Genomic DNA, 23,854 nt, shown 5'->3' with positions numbered 1-23,854 from the left:
CGCACAATTTCACGTTTTACTTACATTGGTACCATCTTGAAACCTTATCTGCCAGTTTGAGAGGAAGTCCAGTAATAAGAAGTTCATACTTCTACTGCTGTATCTGGGACTAGGCCAGTGCTCGAAGGAAATCTGGTACTCTTACTTTTAAGGAGGCAGGTGCCCCAAAATCTCTCAGTCTGCAGTTGCTATTACACCATTGCACTTTGCTGCTTCAGGAGGCAGGACTGGATGCTAGCTCTCCTATCTAATCTGCCCAGACCTGCAATTCCGAGTCCAATAAAATCTCTGCCAAGGCAAGTCTGGATCTTTAAGAGAAGACTATTACCCAGCATCTCTACTTAATCTGGACCAAGCTTAGCCACATGTGCCCCATGCCCAAGATCCCAAGGCTACCACTCAGGGAGCACTGGTTCCCTTGGTCCTATACACAGCCTTTCTCATCTCAGCCCCACCACCCATCCAGCATAGCTCTAGGCCTTGTTCTGATGGAGTCTGAAACCACGATTTCTCTTTCTGACTTTGTACTTCCATCACAGGGGCAGACTGCTTTCCTTTTTCTTTGCTAACAGTTTTAACTACCTATCAAAGTTTCAAGATCTCAGTCTTCAAAAACTCAAAAAAGTCTATGTCTTCTTTAGGAACAAAAAGGATATTGGTCCTAGACATACATTCCACATTGGATAATTTTCTTTTTTCTTTCCACAAAACAGAACAATACACACACAAGTAAACTTTAAATGGGTCATCCTGCTACAGAGATGTAAGAGCATCTAATGTTAATTTCCAAATGGGTCACACTGCTCCCGAGATTAAAAAGGGTATGACAAATCTGAGGCAGTATTCAAAGCTAAATTGCATGGATAAAAGGTAGGCATTTGGAAATAACTCACCATAAAGAATTTGGCTGAATATCTGAACTCAAAAACAAGATTGACATCAGGAGACTGGTAGTTTGGGGAACAGTTTGGAGTGATATGGGCCAACCTACTGGATTTGCAACCTAGGAAAGTAAAAGGGCTGTGTGTGTGTGTGTGTGTGTGTGTGTGTGTGTGTGTGTGTCTGTGAGTGTGCATGCTTAGAACAAAGCAAACAAATTTGAAAAAAAAATTTACTCATAGGCCTAAACAACTCTGGTAGAGAAATAAAATGTAGAAAAGTGGATAAAAGTTTCCTACATAAGGACTAAGGATAAGCTATGGAGCTTCATAATATCCAAGAAGGTTCAGTAATATACAGATATGGGCAAGAGGGGCAGAGTGAAACCAAGAGGAGCATGCTAGTGACTAGTGGTACACTGTCTGTGGGAGATCCAAATGATGGCTTAGCCAAGTCAACAGCTACCTGAGCAAAGTCAATAATGCAGGCAAAATGGAAGCGGTAGCTTGAGCAAATTCACCTACTTAGTGGAGCCCAGGAGTCTTTCCAAAGTCACACAATTAAAGCCAAGATGGAGGCACCTTGCTCAATAGGTCAGGAAATAGACTATAGACTATAGCTCTAGAGAGGGGCTAGAAATTAAGGGAAATAGTAAATGGTTGAGTCTTGGTACCATGTAAATGGGGTTTAAGGCTAAGGAGACAGCCATCATCAGATCAAACAAGTAATTTTATTTGAACCCACAAACAGGTGAATCCTGCTGAGGTAATATTTACATATTTAAATATCTCTAACATAGAAGAATTTAAGCAAACTTTCATTTATTTACTTCCCCTGTCACATTTTTCCTTGCAAGCTGTCAAATAATAAATTAGCTTTCTCATTTAGTATGTGTGTATGTGCATGTGCATATGCGTGCGTGCGTGCGTGCGTGTGTGTGTGTGTGTGTGTGTGTGGTTGTCAGTTTCCCTGAGCTGGTTTACTTCTGGCCCAACTGGTAAAATTACTGGTTTTTGGAAACTACAAGTTGAGAATCCAAATCTAGAGGCATTGGACCCCAAGAAGCATTCACATGGGGGGAAGGCCATGAGATACCTAGTGAGTCTTCCCTCACAATTTCTCTTTATTTCATTTTCTCCACTCCCTGTTCACATAAGCATAATCCAGGCCCTAAATAACTCCTTTATCTATCCAGTGAATCCTAAACACTGTTTCCATTATGCCTTTTCTAACTCCATTGCTTCTACATGAAATGCCTCTAAGCTTGCCATATGTCAAGGTTCAGCTTGATGAAGATTTTCCATGTCATCCACCCAGATATTAACTATTCCTTTCAGGAAGCTTATGGCAGTGTACTTATGTTACACAAATAGGGCTTCTTCATCCTCTTTTTCTTTTTTTTGGCAGTTTGTGTGTATGGAGAGCGTGTGGGTATGGGTGTGTATATTACCTTATAATACTCACTAAGGATTCGGAAAGTTCCTAACAAGTACTACACCTTTACTTCTTGCATTGTGTTCTATGCCCATGTAAACCCTTTGCTCCCACCTTGTTTGTCACCCATCTCAGGATGGCGTTTGTATTTTTTTTCTTACTTCTTTTTTTGTTTCAGGGCTATTCTCAATGCCTATATAAATTAATGTCACATATACATCAAAGTATGGGAGTTTTGAGAGGGGACAAGATTAGAAAAAACTATTTGATTTTCATCAAATCATATACTCCCTGAATCAAAAATGTATTTGACCCCCTCAAATAAAAATATTAATAAATAATTTTTTTCAATTATATTCAACTCCCCCCATTATCCATAATCAGAAAAGCCTGGAGGAAGCATAAAATAATGATAAATGATTCCTATGAGATTCTCCTTTATACCAGGAGCTTTCATTACTTGAATAAGATTTGATGAACATCATGTTGATGACTCACAAACAGATAATTTATCATCAACCAAACAAAGTCAAAGGTAAATGAGTCATGCTTTCATGTCAATGTTGCAAATTATACTATGCCTAAAAATTCCCTTCAGTACCAATTAGTTAAGTGAAATGAACTATCATTTAAAGCTAAACTTTAAGGAGGACCAACTTTCATGGTCTTTCAATAGGCAGGTGCAAACGTACAAGACATTCCTTCAGTATTTTTGCATGTAAGAATTCTGTAAAGCCTGTACAGTCTTGCCAAATTTGAGTCTATAATTTAACTAGACAAAAAAAATCAAATAGTGAAACTGAATCCACCAAAGGAAAATATATCTCATAGACAAGGGTTCTGGAATGAAACAATTTTCATTCAAGTTTCACTCATTCATATTATAAGATAATTGATCCTGAGCCATCAAAATAAATCTAAGCTGGCCTCACTCTAGTTTCTAGAAGCTTCACTTACTCACTATATGACATTGACCACACTACATTGTGCTCTGGGTTCCTCATCTGAAAAATGGACATTAAAAGTATTACCTGCTTCACAGAGTTATTACGAGAATTGAAATAATCCATATAACTCTGTCTAAGCCAGAGTTCATGCTTGATAAAAGTCATCTATTATTACTATGTGATAACTCTTACATTTACACCAACACTCTCTTTATGCAATATCAACAAAACGAAAATAAAAATGTCAACTATGAATTTTACTCTAGAAACTAAACTTTGAAGAATGAATGGATAAACAAGCATGGATTTAAAAAGCTGCAATGCAGGGCACCTGGGTGGCTCAGTCGGTTGAGCGTCTGACTTCAGCCCAGGTCATGATCTCACGGTTCATGACATCAAGCCCAATGTCAGGATCTGTGCCAACAGCTCATAGCCTGGAGCCTGCTTTGGATTGTGTCTCCCTCTCTCTTTGTCCTTCTCCACTCATGTTCTGTCTCTCAAAAATAAATAAACATTAATTTTTTTTTAAAAAGCTGCAATGCTTTTCTAGGACTCAAATGTTTTGAATTTCATATTTATTTATTTTGGTTTAGAACATACAAATCTATTGTAAATGCTAATCATTTGTGCCCTTGAAAAAGATCAGTGTGTAAACCTGCCAAGTGATCTTGAGTTTTAGTAAGAAAATAATATTTGAAATTTGCACAGGGAATAAACTTTTAGCATGCTATCTCTGCTGTACCTCTATGACAAATCAAGCTAATGTTGGACAGTGCATTTAAAAAAAAAAGCAATTCAAAATCATATGATCTTGTGCTTGTTTCTTTCTGCTACAAACATTAACCTTCTGTCCTTATGTCCTCATTTTTACAAATTTACAGATGTATTGATGATTCACTGAATTTTTTCATTTTCTATCTGAATATGTTGGTGTCATTAGGGTAAGCATAATATAAACCTCCTATGTGACTTACTGATGGGGACAATAAGCATTTAAATAAACAATTTATATTCCTGATAGTCACACTAATACCTCTTTAAAAGAAAGCAAGTCAAAGCATTAAAAAACAAACTTCATTTCCTCTTATTATTAATTGAAATGATTTTCATTAATGGGGATAGAATAAATTCATTTACTAGTTAGACTACTACATGTCCATTATCATGTGCTGATAAGCTGCAAGAAATTGCCCTTCAGGAGCAGTGTAACCTGAATGCTTCTGCACCTCCATCAGCTCAGATAAGGTTCACCCAATTATCTTTCCAACTGCTGTTGTGTCACCTGAATGCAATTAACACCTTATTAAGTGTTAAGGCATTTCTACACGTAATAAATTAGTCATGACTCAGTACTCTGCAACACTTCTTTGGTACAGTACTTGATACACTCACTGTAGGCTATGGAAAATGCTAAAAGAATTAAATTCTTTAGAGCAATACAATTACAGAGATAATTTTATATGTGTCTTAGTCATACTGATTACATAAGCAGTTAGAGGACAGAAGGCAATAAATCAAAGATGTCTCTTTTTATGATTGTTGGCATTTCTTCTGGATTTAGACCAAGTTTTATGCCAAAAAGCTAATAGTGTATTTTTGGAAATTTTTCAAATTTAAGTCATTAAAAATTTCCTTTATAAATTTTTGCCCACTTTCATCCCTACACTGAACATCTTAAGACATCAAAAATTAACTAATCATTTTAGCTAAAAAATTGCAAGATGAATGTGAAGCAGTTCTTAATACTTAATATACACATAAAATTTTAAAATTTTGTAGCCACTTTATATATCTAAAATCTTTACCCATTTGAAAATATCCCTTCTCCGTTTTCATTCTACACGTTAAAACCCAAATACTAACAACTTGTTCCATGAAGAAGAAGGAATGGATGAAATATCCTTAATAAATAAAAATACAAATACTGATAATTAAATAAGTTTTAACCCCCCATACACACAAATTTTAAAATAATTTCTATTTGCATTTCTTCTGAGATTCAAATTTTGTTTCCTTTCCCTTCCCCTAAAGAATCATTATAAATGTCTAAAAGCAGGCACAGAACTTGTAATTTGTAACAACATCAGTTCTTCCAAGGAAACCAGAGAACTTTCCTTGGTTCGGATGATAGAACTTGTAAGATATTTGATTTCCCCACTAAATAGGAGCTCTAGATCTACTACTGTAGAAAGGAGTTTGCACTAAACATGCACACAGGAGTAAAGAATTCAAAAGTTATTTGTAAGTAAGCATCTCTTTATAATTTGTCTGCATGTATTTTTTTTAATGTAAGTGACATGATTTTTTTTTTCTTTCCTTGTCAGGAAACTAGGCACTAGTATTAAGTGCCACATAAATAGCTAATTGGGTGGAATGATCAGAAGATTACATAAACTGCTTCTCAGGTTGGACCCTCTGAGGCAAAGTACAGAGAAATGTGGGTCAAATGTTTGATTGCCCTTTTCTGTGAATCTAAGGTTAATATTTCTTAGTGAACTCCAAATCGGCAGTTTTCAGCTTTTCCACTAAACTTTTCCACTAAATCAGACCATGATCACAAAACATATTAGGAGGTGAAAATCACTCTAATCCACTTCCTCATGTTACAGGTATGAAACTAAAATCTAAAGAGGTAAATCTTGCTTACGGTCACATAGTGAGAATCCAGATCTTATGATGCCTCATCTGGAGCTTCTATCACTACATTAGTGGCATGTACCATCCAAAGAGCCTTTGGGCACTATATCTTATTACTTATCTCTAGAAACAGAAGTAGGCAGATTAAAGGATATTTTTATATACACACAGTATTAACGTTAAATACTCTTGTTAGTTAGAACCCAATGGCTCATCACTTACATATAACACCCAGTGCTCATCTCAACAAATGCCTTCCTTAATTCCCATCACTCATTCAGCCCATCCCCCACCCACTGACCCTCCAGGAACCCTCAGTTTATTCTCTGTATTTAAGGGTACCTTATTGTTTGCATCCCTCTCTGCTTTTATCTTATTTTTTCTTCCCTTCCCCTATGTTCATCTGTTGTGTTTCTTAAATTTCACATGAGTGAAATCATATGATATTTGTCTTTCTCTGACTTATTTCACTTAGAATAATACACTCTATTTCCATCCATGTTGTGGCAAATGGCAAGATTTCATTCTTTTTGAATGTCAAGTAACATTCCATTGTATATCTAAACACATTTTCTTTATCCATTCATCAGTCAGTGGACATTTGGGCTCTTCCCATAATTTGGCTGTTGTTGATAGTGCTGCTATAAACATTGGGGTGCATGTGCCCCTTCAAATCAGCACTTTTTTATCCTTTGGATAAATATCTAGTAGTACAATTGCTGGGCTGTAGGGGAGTTCTATTTTTCATTTTTTGAGGAACCTCTTGCATTCCCACTGACTGCAAGAGTATTCCCCTTCTGCACATCCTCACCAGCATCCATTGTTTCCTGAGTTGTTCATTTTAGCCACAGCCTGACAACTGTGAGGTGGTACCTCATGGTGGTTTTGATTTGTATATCTCTGATAATGAGTGGTGCTGAGCATTTTTCATGTGTCGGTTAGCCATCTGGATGTCTTCTTAGGAAAGTATCTATTCATGCCTTCTGCCCAACTAATCTTTGACAAAGCAGGAAAGAACATCCAATGGAAAAAGACAGTCTCTTCAGCAAACGGTGCTGGGAAAACTAGACAGCTATGTGCAGAAGAATGAAACTCTACTACTTTCTTACACCATATACAAACATAAATTCAAAATGGATGAAATACCTAAATGTGAGACAGAAAACCATCAAAATTCTAAAGGAAAAAACAGGCAGCAACCTCTTTGACTTCAGCTGCAGCAAATTCTTACTGCACAAAGCTCCAGAGGCAAGAGGACAAAAGCAAAATGAACTATTAGGACCTCATCAGTATATCCTAAAGTTATACTGATTATGCTTTGATCTACATTAGAGCACTTATAACAGTATAAAATACTTGTCCTATATTGTGATATTTTAATTCTATCTGAGGTTTCAGAATATTTCTCCATTTTTAATGTATCTCAGGAATAAGACAAAATATTTTTTACAATGTTTCAGCATTATTAAAATTGTTTTTGAGGCACTTGGGTGAGTCAGTCAAATCCAACTCTTGATTTCAGCTCAGGTCATGGTTCATGAGATTGAGCCCTACATCGAACTGACAGTGCAGAGCCTGCTTGGGATTCTTTCTTTCCTCTCTCTCTACTCCTTTCTTTCCCTCTCTCTCTCTCTCTGTCTCTCTCTCTCTCAATAGAAAAATAAACTTACAACTTGCAACTTAAGGTAAGTTTGTCAGTTTTATCTTAAATTTTTCTTGTATGACTTATCAAATCCTAAAATTAACTGAAAATAAGCTATATTTCTTTTTTCTCAAATGCAAAGCCCTCCATTACATAAGAAAGAGTTGGGGGCACCTGGGTGGCTCAGTCGGTTAAGTGTCTGACTTCAGCATGGGTCATGATCTCACAGTCCGTGGGTTCGAGTCCCACGTCGGGCTCTGTGCTGACCGTTCAGAGCCTGGAGCCTGATTCAGATTCTGTGTCTCCCTCTCTCTCCCTGCCCCTTTACCACTCACTCTCTGTCTCTCTCTCTCTCTCTCAAAATAAAATAAAGACATAAAAAAAATAATTAAAAAAATAAAAAAAGACACAGTTGAAGATATCTATGAAAAAAGAAGTAAAGGCATCATTTAAATAATAGTCATAAAATGCTAAGAAAAAATATTTTAAAAAGATTCTGCAACTTTTACAGTCAGGGTGCTAACCTTATGATTTTTCCATAGTATTCAAATAATGAAGTTTAAATAGCATTTGTAAAAGCAGCCCTTGCATTGCAGTTAGTTCAGAATAGGTTAAGGGATGCTATGCTTCTGAATTAGTGTTTATTTATTCCTCTGAATCAATGATATTTTTTTCCCTTGTAGCAGTTACTGGTGTCTCCAGGAATGGTTAGTTATATGGTAAACAGGTACCTATATGTAAGTCCACTCTCACCACTGTCCTTTGATGACAACACTGAGATCTGATAAATGACAAAAAACATTAAAAACTATTTTTCTTGAACATACAAGGTAAGGTGCCTACATTACTTTCAGCAAATTATTAACCAATTTACTTATGAAAATACACACTGACTAGGTTAAGCGATATTTTTCTGTACAATGATTATAAACCCCGCTGTTTATGTAATTACATTTCTAGAAATATATGTTATGGAAATCAAGATGTAGTTAAACATTTATGAAAAAATATTTATTGTAGCATTACCTAAAATAAGCAACAATGAAAAAATCCTTAGAAGCTAGAAAATTGTCATCAAGTAAATCATAGAACATAGTTTTACCTCATTACTTTTCTTTTTTAAAGTAGGCTTCACACCTAGTAGAGAGCCCAACGCAGGGCTTGAAGTCAATGACCCTGAGATCAAGACCTGAGCTGAGATCAAGAGTCAGATGCTTAACTGACTGAGCCACCCAGGTGCCCCTACATTATTCTGCTTATTTTTCAAGCATCCCTTAATAAAATACCTGAAGGCTTTATAAATATTTTAAAATGTCCTTTAACAATAATAAAATTAAAGGGTTCAATAGAACCACAATACAGTACATGCCAGTGTCAGAAGCTATGTTGTAAATGTATGCCGAGATAGACTGTGTTTTCCAAAGAGGAGCACAGCACTGTATTTCTTCTTACATTGTCTTCTTATTACATGACATCCAGTGGTGATGCCTAAGGCTCCTTTCTGTGAATCTTCCCTGACATTTATGAGCACCTTTACCAACAGAGTACATGGAAACCATAGTACATTGCAATCTCTCTGATTTCTAAGGTTAGGTCATAAATATGTCATTCATATCTACCTCAGTTGTTGTTTGTTTGTTTGTTTTGAGAATATTGTTTCCTCAAACTCTGCCACCACCATGCTATGAGGAAATCCAATCTAACCCATGTAGAGATATCACATATTGATGCCTCATATAGATGTTCTGGATAACAGCTCTAGCTAAGGTCCCCCAAAATAGCCAACATCAACCACCAGATATGTGAACAAGCCTAGAGATGAATTCATCCTCCAGCTATCAAATCATTTTTCTTTGAATTTTCCCAGTTGAGGCACCAAACAAATTGTCCTTTCTGTGCCCTTTCTGAAATCATGAAACACATAATCTGTAAGCAATAAAACAGTTATTGTTTTTGCACTACTAAGTTCAGGAGGGTTTGTTTTGCATCAATAAATATTTGGAATATGCTTCCTCTAAGGAGAAATAGTTACTCTCCACTAAGAGAAAGCAAATAAATCAATAAGGTATTCAATTCTCAAATACCCAAAAGAGCAAATATAAAGTTTGCAAAAAACATTATGAGTTAATAAAAATAAAACTGATATGTTTAAAAGAATAGTCAAACCATCTTGCTTTAAATGCTTAGAATCAAAATTGAATTTTCAGGAAAGACTTTGATACTTAGTGAATCCCTTACTGTAAAGAAAAGTCACTAAACTTCAATCTAAGTGTTCAAGACCTTGATTTCAGCCTCAATTATATATAACAAAGACTACCAAAATATGAGAAAAGAGAAATACTACATTTTCACTCTGACTGAGAATATATACTGTAGTATATTAGAAATTGCTATAATGGAATGAAACATGAATTCTTGAGGATTAAGTCAATTATAAAAAGAAAAACAAAAAAACCTTTAAAGATAATTAAAGCTATACTTCCTAACAAGGTGAATAAAATGCAACATTTATAGTACTATCATAGTGAGGAATTACTATATGTAATAATCTAGCATCTATCCAGTTAATATAGAACAAAATGCCCTCTTTTGCTATGAATGTGTCATTTGACACTCTGGGATACAATCTGAGTATAATTTACTTGTTCCTATGGGTGAGTGATTGTTGTCCCATCTGTACACATAAATGTCAGAAGGAGATGAGACTAATTAAGTACATCTTTGCTATAATAGAGTCATAAGCTAAAAAGCCATTAAATCATTCATTCATACAGTGGGACACACATTTAATATAAAGATTAAGTACAGAGTATTAAAAGATATCCAACCAAGTCTTAGGTTGGGTATAGAAGGAAAAGGTCTATTTTGGTTTCCCTAAAGAGACTATGTTTATTAAGCTGACACCTGAATAGTGAATAAGACTGCAGCAGTAAAGAGACAGATGGTAAAACAAGTAGAATTACAGCCAATATAAATGCTCAGAGGAGAAGAAATGTATGGCAATTGGAGGAAATTCAAATGATTTGGTTTGTCTGGACCTTAGACTATTAGGAGGGGAGTGGCAGCACTTGAGACTGAAATAGGGAAGCAGGACTGGGACATGATGTGACCCACATATCATTCTATATCTAGGTTTTATGCTATTACTGTGAAGTGCTTTAGCTAAGAAAATGCCATCATAAAACTGACTTCTATCAAGATGTCTTAGGATGGAAGCAGAAAGATCAAATAGATGGTAGTTTGTATTGATCTAGAGAAAGGACATTAGTAGCCTCAAATAAAATAGAGACAACAAAAATCCAGAGAAGTGGATTAAAAGAAGTCATGTTAAAGTAGAAACATCAATAATATTTGTTGATTTCTTGCTTGTAAGGCTGAGGAAGAGATTTGGAATTCAGAATGTAGCAGAGCATCTGGCTCTGAAACAAGAAACACAAGCAGATTATTTGGTTTGTGTGGAATTAAGAAAATGCAGACATTTTTAGATATGATGACTTTGAGATGACTATAGAGCACCCAGGTAGAGGTATTAAGGATATTCCTATATGTGGAGCTCACAGAAACAATTCATTCTAGAGCTACTGAGTTGGAGATCATTGGTTTACAAATGGTACTTGAAACATCATGAGCACGTGAGATCATCTTGGAAGAGTATGTGATCACAATGTTACTTATGGGTAAGGTAGAAAAAGAAGAATATTCGGCAGGTGGATAAAAGGAAAAATCATAAAGATGAGAAGATGTCCAATAGGGAGTGGAGTCACAGAAGTAAAAAAAAAAAATAGAACTGTTTATTAAAGAAGGATTCATCAATAGTTCAAATGCTACAGATAAATAAGCAAAAGGAACACTGGAAAGGTTCCACTGAATTTTGCCTATTTTTAGCTAGTCCCAAACTTTCGATATGGTTGCTTCATCAAGGTCTTTAGGCTTCTACTAACTTCCGAAGGAGAACCTGTTTAATTATAGTAATCATACCTACAAGGGCATTTAGGATAATTGGAAATGATAGGGATGATGATGATGATGATGATGACGACGACTATGACAAAGACAATGATGACGATGCCATTCAAAATATATTGGATAGAAGAAAGTATGGTACAAAAAATGTCCCCTAAAATTGTCTCTGTAAGTTATCTTCATAATAAATTTAATCTAATAGTTATGAATTTGCTACAAGTTTCTACTTTGAAAATAGGTAAACTAAGACAGAATCATTTAGGTATCACCTAAGGCTTATAAAAGTATAGGAAATGGTCTTTAAACAGAGACTCATATTCTGATGCAGAGTCTTATGAACCAGGCCCTAAAAAGCACAGGAAAAGCAAATATCTTATTAATTTCTGGTAGAACATTTTTATACTATCACATTATTCAGCCTTCATCATTTTTAAATAGACATAAACAACTTCAGATTTTCATATAATTAAAAGTGTTACACTTTGTGTGTGATCCCTTAAAGCCCTCATCAGTTTGTCAATTAACAAACAAACTAAAAAACTCATTTATTCTGGTTATGCCTGGAAGCTGATGTTCCTAATAAAAAGGCTTCCTACATAAATAAAATAAAGAATTTACTTTCTCAAACTTCCAGAATTATAAACCAGTTATTGCTCTTCCTGAGTACATTCAATACTTTCTAAGTGCAAAACAGAGAGAGAATTTGTTAATCCCTTCTGCACTATAATATTTCTGTGTTTAACCACACTGATCTATGTACTACTTCAGCAGGTGGATAGCAATGGTAGATGTGCAAACCAAACTGACTCACAACTGCTGCAGATACCTGCTATATATTTGTCAAGACTCATCACCACATCCTGCGGAAGATAAATCAAGGATATGGTCAGCAAAATGAATTCATATGCCACATTTAGGCCTGAGCAACTAGAAGAGATAGGTAAAAGAGGGAAGGTAGTTTTCACTGCTTTAAAGTCCAACATGTTTTATTCAAATAAAACACATAAATAAAAGAAATTCAACATTCTAACATTAGCATAAGAGATGAAGAGGTGGCAACACCAGATACGGCCATCCCTTAGGATAATTCTTAAAAATCAACAACCCCCAGCACAACAAAAATGATAACTGTTCATTATTTAAATGGATGTTTGCTGAGTTTCTATCCTTTGTGCTAAGCACTAAGGATGCATATGTGAAAAAGTCATAATCTCATTCTCGAGGATTTACGAGAATGTCAAGTGGGAAACTGAATCACAAGGGAAAGCACTGGAAAGTACCTTGGCATAATACAGCATTTCAGGAGACATTCTTGGATGCCCACCCAAAGATCATCACCTTTCAAGTCATTCTCCCTTTTTTCCCCAGACATTTGCCCTCCTATCTCCAGCCAAGACTTTAAGAGAGGGTAGCCTCAGACTCAGTTCCAGAGAGTGAATCTTAACTGGTAGAAGGCAATCATCCTGTACTAATTCCTCTGGCTATGACTGGTGTCAACATGGGCACATGATACAAGTTTATCCAATGAGATCAAGGAATTCTGCCAGCATCTTCTGGAAAATGCTTCCTCAATAATAATGAGAATTATACAGGAAGAGAAAGTCCCTCCTTCCACTGGATGTTGCATCTTGACAGGATATCTTTTTTTTTCTTCCATTATATGGCCATGAAGTCTTCCAGCCTATATACTAGTAAACATCCTAAGAACTCTAGGGAAAGGAAATCACACACACACACACACACACACACACACACTCACTCACTCACTCACTCACTCACACATCAGCTCCCAATGATGTCTTCTAGCCACTAACTTTTTCTTATGGTAGATGATAAATTGTCCACATTATTTAAACCATATGGATCAGTTCTCTGATTATTGCTAGAGGTAATACAGACCCTGTGAATTAAAGAGATCTGCCAGAGGTCAGATAACTAGCTATATCTAGTATTTTTATTTCTTCTTAAATCAATGGCCATCACCTTTGATATGGGTACTCTTCACCTATGCTAACCTGACCATGCCAAGTTAAGGAAATGCTCTTCTGTTCCTGACCTATTGTCTTGATTTGGAAAACAACATTCCCATCAATAAACTGAGAAGAAATTGAAAGCTTGATGAGGAATAGAATATTATATAGTTACAAAGTACCATGTCAAAAAACACTTAACAATTATAAAAAGAATGAAAAGTAACTTTACATTGGAGAAGACTAGCAGGCACCACCTTAATCAAAAAATCAAAGTGAATATCATCAGTAATGGGACAAATCAAAATGTACACTGACTGATAGAATGCAGTGAAAAGAACACATTATTACTCTGTGACATCTCTATGAAAATATGCCTAATCTGAATCTCATATCATGAGGAGATTGTTTTAAAATATAAGTTTCTTATTAGTATTCAGGGATGGTGAGGTCAACATAGCAAAAGATGATTGCCATCAAAAGACAGTTTGTTACTCATACTTCCTAAAGGGCAGGAGTAAGTCATACCATGCAAGGTTACACAGGGAAGCACCAGCGTTAGATAGGAGACAGAAAGAGCAAGGACAAGGCATGGGCATGTGCCTTTACTGTAGTCTTTTCAAGGACGGTAAGGCAAGGCAAGATAAGTAGGCTTCGGATTGGCTACTTTGAATAATTTGGATAATACAGCATGTCTGGAGACACTCTTAGCTGTCCACCCAACAATCATCACCTTTCAACCCTCTCTTTCTTTTAATTTCCCCAGACATCTGCCTTCCAATCTCCAGACAAGACTTCAAGAGAGGGAAGCCTCAGACCCAGTTCTGAGTCATCTTGTACCTGGCTGGCTCTGAGATCATTAGAAAAGAGGAATATTGTTTCCTTGAATGTGAGAACCAGATACAGGAGGTGGTTCTCCATACTAGGTGGACCCTAGCAGTATGAGCTCTAAATAGGTTGGTTTGCATATGAAGGACACACGTGGCCCTTGGGGTCTCCTTGCCTGGGGAGACTGTCCCTCTTGGGGAAGGAGACTTGCTTCCTATCTTTAAGAACTAGCCTTCCCCAGGAGCGGCAGTCTCTCCCCAGTCAGCAAGACCCCAAAGGCCAAGTATCAAAAATATAAAAACAAAGCAAGATAGCTAATATAGAGATTTCAGACAAACTCATATTGAGGGACATTAAAAAAATAAATTGCAATATTCATAAGTGCCAAAATCATGAAAGTCAAAGGAAGACTTAGAAACTCCAGATTGAAGACTAGAGACCTGACAACTAAATGCAATGTGTAAAGTGAATCCTTTTGCTATAAAGAACAGTACTAGAACCACTGGTCACATCTGAAGGGGGTGTGAGCGTTATATGAGAGTGTGGGATCAGTCTCTGATTTTGATGGTTTATTGTGGTTATGTAGGAGAATGCCTTTGTTTCTAGGAGACCAAATTGTTTAGGGAGGTATTTGTTTTACACTTGTACCTTATCTGCAAAGATAATTTATGCAGTATAATTGTAATTATATTTAAGAATATAAAACAAAATAGGAAAGACATATTAAATTGGTATATTTTAAATTCAGAGAGTATTCTTAGAACTCTTATCTTGAATCTTGAATTTTTTCTTACACACGCAGACACATTATGTATCACATTTGTTTCACAGCATGACTACAGGTACTTCAGTTTCCAGGGTGGGACGACAAAACAAAACAACAACAACAAAAAGTTAAGGGAGTGTGGATGGGGTAAATCTCAGTCCAGCAAAAATGCTAACCAAGGTTCAGGCTGCTCCGGTACAGACCTCAGAAGTTCACAGTCTGTGCTAGGATAGACTACAACAATGCCACCCCAAAGCAGGCACAAAGTGAGGGACAAAGAGTAAGCAGCAGCTGTAGACTCCAAGGTGGTACAGGAACACCTCTACCACTTCCCTGTCTCCATGTGATTTCTTCCCTTTCTATGTGGACAGAGCCGAGCTCTCTTTGACCATCCCAATCCCGTATTTTCAGAGTTGTTGACTGTCTGTGACTATACTCTATTACTTTCGAACTATTTCTCCTCAGTTGGAACATAAAGAAAAAAAAAAAAAACTAGAAAAAAGATTTGCCAGGAGGCTGATTTTCACTCATTCCTAGGCATGACTGAAGACCTGATTTCTCCCTAAGCTTTGATCTTTAGTACAAACCTATCATTGGCTTCTTTTTTTTAATCCTAGGCCTTTTAAACTATAAGAATGGGATTAATTGGGGCAAAGTAATTTTCTGTGCATTAACTAATATCACATATTAATTGTGGAAGGATAACACCTCCTCCCTTATATACATCTAACATAGCACAACTATAACACAGCATAACCCACATCCAAGCTTGGAAACCACAACATTCATTTATTAAGCAAATATTTCCTAAGCATCCATTATGATCCAGGTACTGTACTAAGTATTTAGGATATTTATATTTAGCAGAAAAGAAAAAAATACGCAAAAAACACAATAAGAAAACTATGGTATACACTAGAGGTAGTAAATATTATAGGGAAAAATGTAGAACAGGAGAGGGAGATTAGAATTACTGGTTTGGAATATGCAAACAGCAATTTTAAAAACCAAACTAATAACAGAAGGGAGTTTTACATTATCAGGAAAAAAATTATAGTAATACATAAGATGGAGATAAGAAGTAGTCAATTTTAATAATACAAAGGTTTGTTTTGTCCTCAAGTCTTTATCCCTGGGTCCACAGGGGAAAATGGAACTGAGGCAGGGCAAGAGTAGAAGAATCAGCAGAACTTTGCAAATATAACAGAGGGATAAGGAGGCTGAGGGGACCGGAAAGGAGGAAGAGATAAGAAAGGAAGACCCTGGAGGAAGAAGTCCTCTGAGTCACCCAAGATGAACTCAGAATCATCTGATGGGTAGTAGCACAGACATCTTTGCACTGTTCCCAAGACTCCACCAGTCTTCTTGATTGCATATTAGTAAGGTTTTTCTGGAAAAGAACCATGTCTTCTTTTCCTATATTACTTATCAAGACCACTAATGGCCTCCAGTTTACCACATCTAATGGTCAATTCTGTCTTCACCTTATTTGAATTCTCAGTGACATTTGTGTAACTATTCCTTCCCATTCAATATTCTCTACTCACCTGGCTTCTGAGTCTCCACATACTCTCTTCTGCCCTCCAGACAGACTCTCTGTCCCCCTTTCTTAGTGTCCTTTGTTGATTCTTCTGCATCTTTTCAACCTTGAAGTATCATAGTAATCCAGTCCTCTGTATCTATAGTCCCACCCAAAGACACTTGTATTCAGGCTCATGTTTCTGGTTTTTTTTTTTTTTAGGTTTATTTATTTATTTTGAGAGAGGCAAACAACAATGCAAGTGAGGGAAGGGCAGAGAAAGAGGGAGAGAGAGAATCCCAATCAGGCTCCACACTGTCAGCACAGAGCTCAACACAGGGCTTGAACTCATGAAACTCATGCAAGATCATGAGCTGACCAGAAACCAAGATATGGACATTTAACCAACTGAGCAACCCAGGGACCATAAGACTTTTAACTATCAACTCTAAGGTACCTGGATGGCCTAGCTAGTCAAATGTCTGACTTTTGATTTTGAGAGAGGCAAACAACAATGCAAGTGAGGGAGGGGCAGAGAAAGAGGGAGAGAGAGAATCCCAATCAGGCTCCACACTGTCAGCACAGAGCTCAACACAGGGCTTGAACTCATGAAACTCATGCAAGATCATGAGCTGACCAGAAACCAAGATATGGACATTTAACCAACTGAGCAACCCAGGGACCATAAGACTTTTAACTATCAACTCTAAGGTACCTGGATGGCCCAGCTAGTCGAATGTCTGACTTTTGATTTTAGCTCAGGTCATGATCTCAGGGTTGTGGGATCAGGCCCCATTTGGGGTTCCATGCTGATCAAGGAGCCCATTTAAGATTCTCTTTCTCTTCCTCTCTCTCTTCTTTCTCTCTCTCTCTCACTCCCCCCCCCCCGCTCCCTTTACCTCTGCCCCTCCCCCCCCACTTGCACACACTCTCTCCCAGATAAATAAATAAATAAATATCGTTTGAATGATGATTACTGCCAAATTAATATCTTCAGTCTGAACTTGGCCTACTACTCATATTTCCATTTGGAATTCTAATGGCCATCTCGAATTTAACATGTCCAAAACCAGACTCTTGATTTTTCCCATATAGACTTCTAGACTTTTCTATCATAGTAAATTACAGTTTTATTCACCTAATTGCCACGTCTAAAACCCTTAGCATCATCCCGGATACTCTTCAAGCATACTAAGAACACCCATTTTCAGGGACTTGGCATGCACTGACCCCTCTGCTTAGAACCTCTTTCTCTCCCTCCATCTACACAGCTCACTCCTTTCCCTTCCATCTCTGCTCAAATGTTGCCTTCTCAAAGAGTTCTTTTCTAATTACCCTCCTAAAGTAAGATCCTCTGTCATTACGTAGACCCTTGCTTTATTTTTCTTAATAAAACTTTCATTACTTGATATATCATATTTTTGTTTACTTATTTATTTAGTACCTCTATCTCCTATTAGCAAAGAAGCTCCATGAAAGCCAGAATTTTAAGTTTGTGTATCCCTAGAGCCAAGACTAGTGCCTGCCATATTGACATCCAGTGCAAATTTTTAGAATGAATGAAGAGAAATTATGTCATATAATGTAGATATAGAATGTGTACAGAGCTACGCTGAGGTTTTTTTTATTGAGATCATGGTAGTTCCTGTGCTATCTGAAAGCAAAGCCACATGGAACTTGTGGACGACTGCAACAAAAACTATAAGTAAATCTCATAATCTTTAGGAACACTTTGGACCGTAGATCTTTGCTTACAATATGATAGCATTTAGCCACAAATGGCTTTTCAATGTAAATTAATTAAAATTAAACAAAATTAAAAATTCATCTTCTGAGCTGTACTCACATTTCAGGTGCTCAATAACCCCGGGAAACTAGTGCTTACAGCATGGCAGAAAGTTATACTGAACAGCACCACTATATTTTAACACTTGCTTTCATCACATTTCAAGATTATAGTTACTGGGATCTTTTCCTCACTCACAATTTGCAAAATGTCAAAAAGTCTCTCTTTTCTGGAGGTTTCATAACCTTTCAAGGGATCCACTTCCATATACACAGAAACACACACATGTGATTTTTTCAAAAAGGAAAAAAAAATGTTTACTTCAGTGTTCTGCTATAAATTCTATAAAATTTTAATTCACTGAACCTACATATATTTATTGAATGCCTCCTGTGTTAAGAGCCTGTTGTTTGTCCTTCAAGAGATATAAAATGCACAAGTAAGAATTAAAGCTGCTAGATGGCTTAAGGAAGGGGAACCCGTGGAGATGTTTAATCCTGTTATACTACATCCAGTGACCTAAACTAAAATGGTGGCTTAGTAAATGAATCGAAGAACCTTCAGAGACGTTAAAGAAAAACAAAAGAAAAGTCAACAAGACATAAGGACTGAGTGGACATGGATAACATGGAAGAATAAAATTCAGCTATAACTCTTGAGTTGTGTGGGTTCCTACTATGTGCACTGTGCTGATGTTAGAAGCTTAGGGCACTAAAGTATTACTGATGCAAACAGACAAATTATGTGTTAAAGAAAAAATTTTTGGGAGATTTAATAATGTTGTTTTTGACATAATAATAGTAAGATATTCAAACAAAAATATCCAGCCAGCAGCTGGAATGGAGAGCAAAAGGTTTGGAAATTATCTCTAAAAATCTGTAAGAATGAATGAAAATGCCAAAAACAAAAAGGGAAAAACAAACGGCATTTGTCCTCCTCATGGGCCCCAGCACCCTCAGATATTTTCTGCCTATAATTATGCCCTTCTCACCATCCCCTAGTCAATGTTTTGCCAATTTTCATTAGACCTCTCCTCCAAGCTTTCACTGTAAATCAAAAATTCTATTCATAGCATTATAATATTGTATACTCCCGTGAATTCTCATAATTTGTCTACTTCTTTGTACAATCTCCTAATTACCCTTATGAAGAGAGAAGTACTTTTATACTGTGGAGATGCACATGCAAAGTTTGTATATTTTGGAACACAGCCCAGTTAAACTGTACTAACATAACCCACTAATGTACAGTTGTTTACATGCATCTCAGGCAGTTAAGAGTGTCTTTCAGGTTTAACAAGTGCTACAAAAGCAACTGAGAGTTTGTAGTATAAATTCTGTCAATTGATGGTTGCTTTGATGTTGAACCTGAGAAACAGCATTTTTAAAAAAGTGAGAAGGGTAAAGAGTTCTGTTTTTTTCTAAAGACAAGTGATGTCTACATATTTCTCTGAGGTTGTCATAGGGCAAACTAAATTAAATTTCTATGTTTAATTCATATTTATTTGTACATTTTTACTTTTAATATAACTTCCTTTTAAGAACCTAGTCCAATAGGACCATCAGTAAGCTAGAATTCAATCGGCCGTGGTCTACTTCAAAAGAAGCAAAACCAAAACAATATAAATACAAACAAAAATAAACAAAACTTCAGATCATTTCTATGCTATTTAGGAATACTGCAAAATTAAGGTCATTCATTCATTGTTAAATGAGTATTTTTATAATCAAAGTACAGAGTGCCAAGGAACTACAGAAAACGGAAGTTTAGCCTTGTTTAGGGCATCAGAGAAGCTCCACAGATAGTAATTTTTCAACTGAGTCCTGAAGAATGAGTAGGAGCAATCCAAAAGAAGAGGAAGAAGGAAAAGTATCTAGGAACAGGCAATAGGTCCTATTACCACAACGTCCCCAGCCTTAAAAAAATGTAATAAAGCCATAACTGTAACCTTTCTGAACCTCTGTGAGCCACTTGAAAAGTAAAATCATGAGTATGAAAATGCATGGTACAATTAAATAAAATTATATAAGATTTAAAATGTTCAAGTGATCTTAATGTGTGAGACATATAGGGGTAAAATAACTACTCCAAAAATTGGTAGGAATCATAAAAGCACAACAAACAGGCAAAAACACCTTTCTCGGGTCTTTTGAAATGACAATCAAGTGGAGAACTTCATTTTCTACCCTTGCTCATATTTCTCAAAGACTAAAACCATCTCTAAAGAACAAGAAAAGAATATAAAACTACCATCTTCTCCTATAGAAATGTTACCAGTGACTCCTAAGATTCCAACCCCCAGCTTGAAAAATATACTAAATCTCTGGAAAGAATTGATAGATATATCCAAATACTAATAAATGGAAATAGCAACTTTTGGTCTGATTTCAGTTGCTTTTATATGAATCAGGTTACTATACTATTTCAATCTTCCTGCTGATTCTAGACTATCAAAATAATTAAAAGCATTAAATTTTTTTAAATTTTTATTTATTTTTGAGAGAGTGAGAGAGAGCAAGAGAAAGAGCATGAAAGGAAGAGGGGCAGAGAGAGATGTAGACAAAGAATTCAAAGCAGGCTCCAGGCTCTAAGCTCTAAATACAAAGCCCGAAGCAGGGCTCAAACCCACAGACCATGAGATCATCACCTGAGCTGAAGTCTGACACTTAATCAGCTGAGCTACCCAGGCACTCCATTAAAAGCATTTTTAAATTCAACCTACATTAGCAAATGTGATTCTGATCTCTTTGTCCAAGGAAAGAGACTATCATTATTAGAAAAAGAATGATCACTTAAAGTTTTGCCATATTATTATAACACTTAAAATCATAACTATAAAAACAGCAAAAACATAATATTAAGTGAAATACAATTAATGTATTTGTTTATTCATTTAATATAGTTTATTGTCAAGTTACTTCCCATATAACACCCAGTGCTCATCCCAACAAGTGCCCTCCTTCATGCCCATCACCCATTTCCCCCTCTCCTCCATGGCCCATCAACCCTCAGTTTGTTCTTGATATTTAAGAGTCTCTTATGGTTTGCCTCCCTCCCGCTCATTACCTATTTTCCCCCTTCCACTCCCCTATGTCTTCTGTTAAGTTTCTCCTGTTCCACATATGACTGAAAACATATGGTATCTGTCTTTCTCTGCCTGACTTATTTCATTTAGCATACCTTCCAGATCCATCCATGTTGCTATGAATGGCCAGATTTCATTCTTTCTCATTGCCATGTAGTATTCCATTGCATATATAAACCACACCTTCTTCATCCATCTGTCAATTGATGGCCATGGTTTGGCTATTGTTGAAAGTGCTGCTATAAACATTGGGGTAGATGTGCCCCTATGCATCAACACTTCTGTATCCCTTGGGTAAATTCTTAGCAGTGCTATTGCTGGATCATAGGAGAGTTCAATTGTTAACTTTTTGAGGAACCTCCATGCTATCTTCCAGAGAAGCTGTACTAGTTTACATTCCCACCAACAGTGTAAGAGGGCACCCATTTCTCCACATCCTCGCCAACATCTATAGTCTCCTAATTTGTTCATTTTAGCCACTCTGACTGGTGTGAGGTGGTATCTCAGTGTGAAACACAATTTTTTAAGTGTTACCAAGCTTATAATTTAACTATAAAAAATAAACACAACCAAATGTATATAACCAAATCATTTAATTAAACACTGGCTATGGCTTTGAATCCCTGTCCCATCTAGCTACATGACTTTGTGAGTTGCCTTATCTTCTTGAACGTTAGTTTCTTAATCTATAACATAAGGGAAATAATCTCTAATCTGCAGATTTTCTTTGAGAATAGACAATAAATTATATAAAGTACCTATACAATTTAGAGCAATAAACATTAATGCCTTTTCCTCTCCTTTTCCCTGACGTGTAATGTTGAATTCCATTAATGACAATAAAATCCACTACTAAAATGGGGAAATCAATATGTAGTAAGGACCACATTATAAACATACTTGATCTCCTCCATAATTGAATTAATCTCGATTATTGATTTGAAAAATCTTATTCTTTCATAAAATATTATCTTGTATTGATGTCCAAATTAATATCTACTTATTAAGACATAGCTGATAAATTGAAAGAGCACTTAAAATATTTGTGAATATTCACACATTGTTTTTGTTTCTTGAGTCAGCATATGAAGCATGATAAGTGTTCTAAGACCAAACTTCAGGATGAAAGCAACATAGTCATTATATTTTCCTCAAATGTTTTCACGGAGTTAGAATTATAAAATATACTTCCATTTATTTATAGAGAAAGTCCTTTAGAAACACATGGGTCTGAATGGTTTCTGAAACTTCAAAATGACACTTTGCAAGTAATTGCTACTGCCTTCCGTTGGCCTTAGAGTTGCCTGGGGCTACAGCCTCATTGACATTCACCAAAGTTCATAGTTAAAAGTCTATAGAAGGGGTCCATGGGTGGCTTAGTGGGTTGAGCCTCCGACTTTGGCTCTGCTTGCGGGTTTGAGCCCTGCATCAGGCTCTGTGCTGACAGCTCAGAGCCTGGAGCCTGGAGCCTGCTTCGGATTCTGTGTCCTCCCCTCTCTCTTTCCCTCTCTCTGTCCCTCCCATGCTCATGCTCTGTCTCTTTCTGTTTCTCAATAATAAATAAATGTTAAAAAAAAATTTAAGTCTATAGGATATATTATAAAAGGGTATCAAGGTAGTCCATTCAAAAAGATGTGGTAAAGATTTGTGACTTCATCAGAGATCATAAACGTCTGATTTGTTTTTAAGGTACTTTATGTGTTCATTTAGATCCACTTTAGATGTCTCATATCTACAGTGAGACTTTAGTATAAAAATGAGCCCCCCAAATTACTGAAGCCTACAAACTTTATGATAATTTTTTAGAAGATAATAAACTAGAGTTTAAAAAGACATGAGAGGCATGATAATTGTTGAAAAACTGTTCCTTTTTATCAAATTTAAAATAAATATAAATTGAGGCACCTGGGTGGTTCAGTTAGTTAAGCGTCCAGCTTCAGCTCAGGTCATGATCTCGTGGGTTGTGGGCTGGTGTCCTGTGTCAGGCTCTCTGCTGACAGAGCAGAGCCTGGAGCCTGCTTCAGATTCTGTCTCCTTTCTCTGTCCCTCCCCCACTCATGCTCTGTTTCTCTCTGTCTCAATAATAAACATTTAAAAAATAAAATAAATAAAATAAATATAAAGACTTGAATAAAAATTAGAGATCATGAAAAATTAGCTATAATCTGTCTATAAGATCTACTGACTCCAAATGATGCCCATTTATTACATCCCTTATATGACCTTACACAAGGTGTTCAGAATATATTTTATTATTTACTTGGCACAATACAGCTACATGATGGGAATGATAAACCTTAGTTTACAAATCAACTGAAGCTCAAGGATTAAAAAATTTCTCAAGATCTCACAGCTAGGATCTGAAGAAATCAGATCTGAATTCAGGTTTTTCTAATTC

Source organism: Suricata suricatta, chromosome 3 (assembly GCF_006229205.1).
Source record: "Suricata suricatta isolate VVHF042 chromosome 3, meerkat_22Aug2017_6uvM2_HiC, whole genome shotgun sequence".
Classification (NCBI taxonomy): domain Eukaryota; kingdom Metazoa; phylum Chordata; class Mammalia; order Carnivora; family Herpestidae; genus Suricata; species Suricata suricatta.
Note: the sequence above shows the minus strand (reverse complement) of the source record.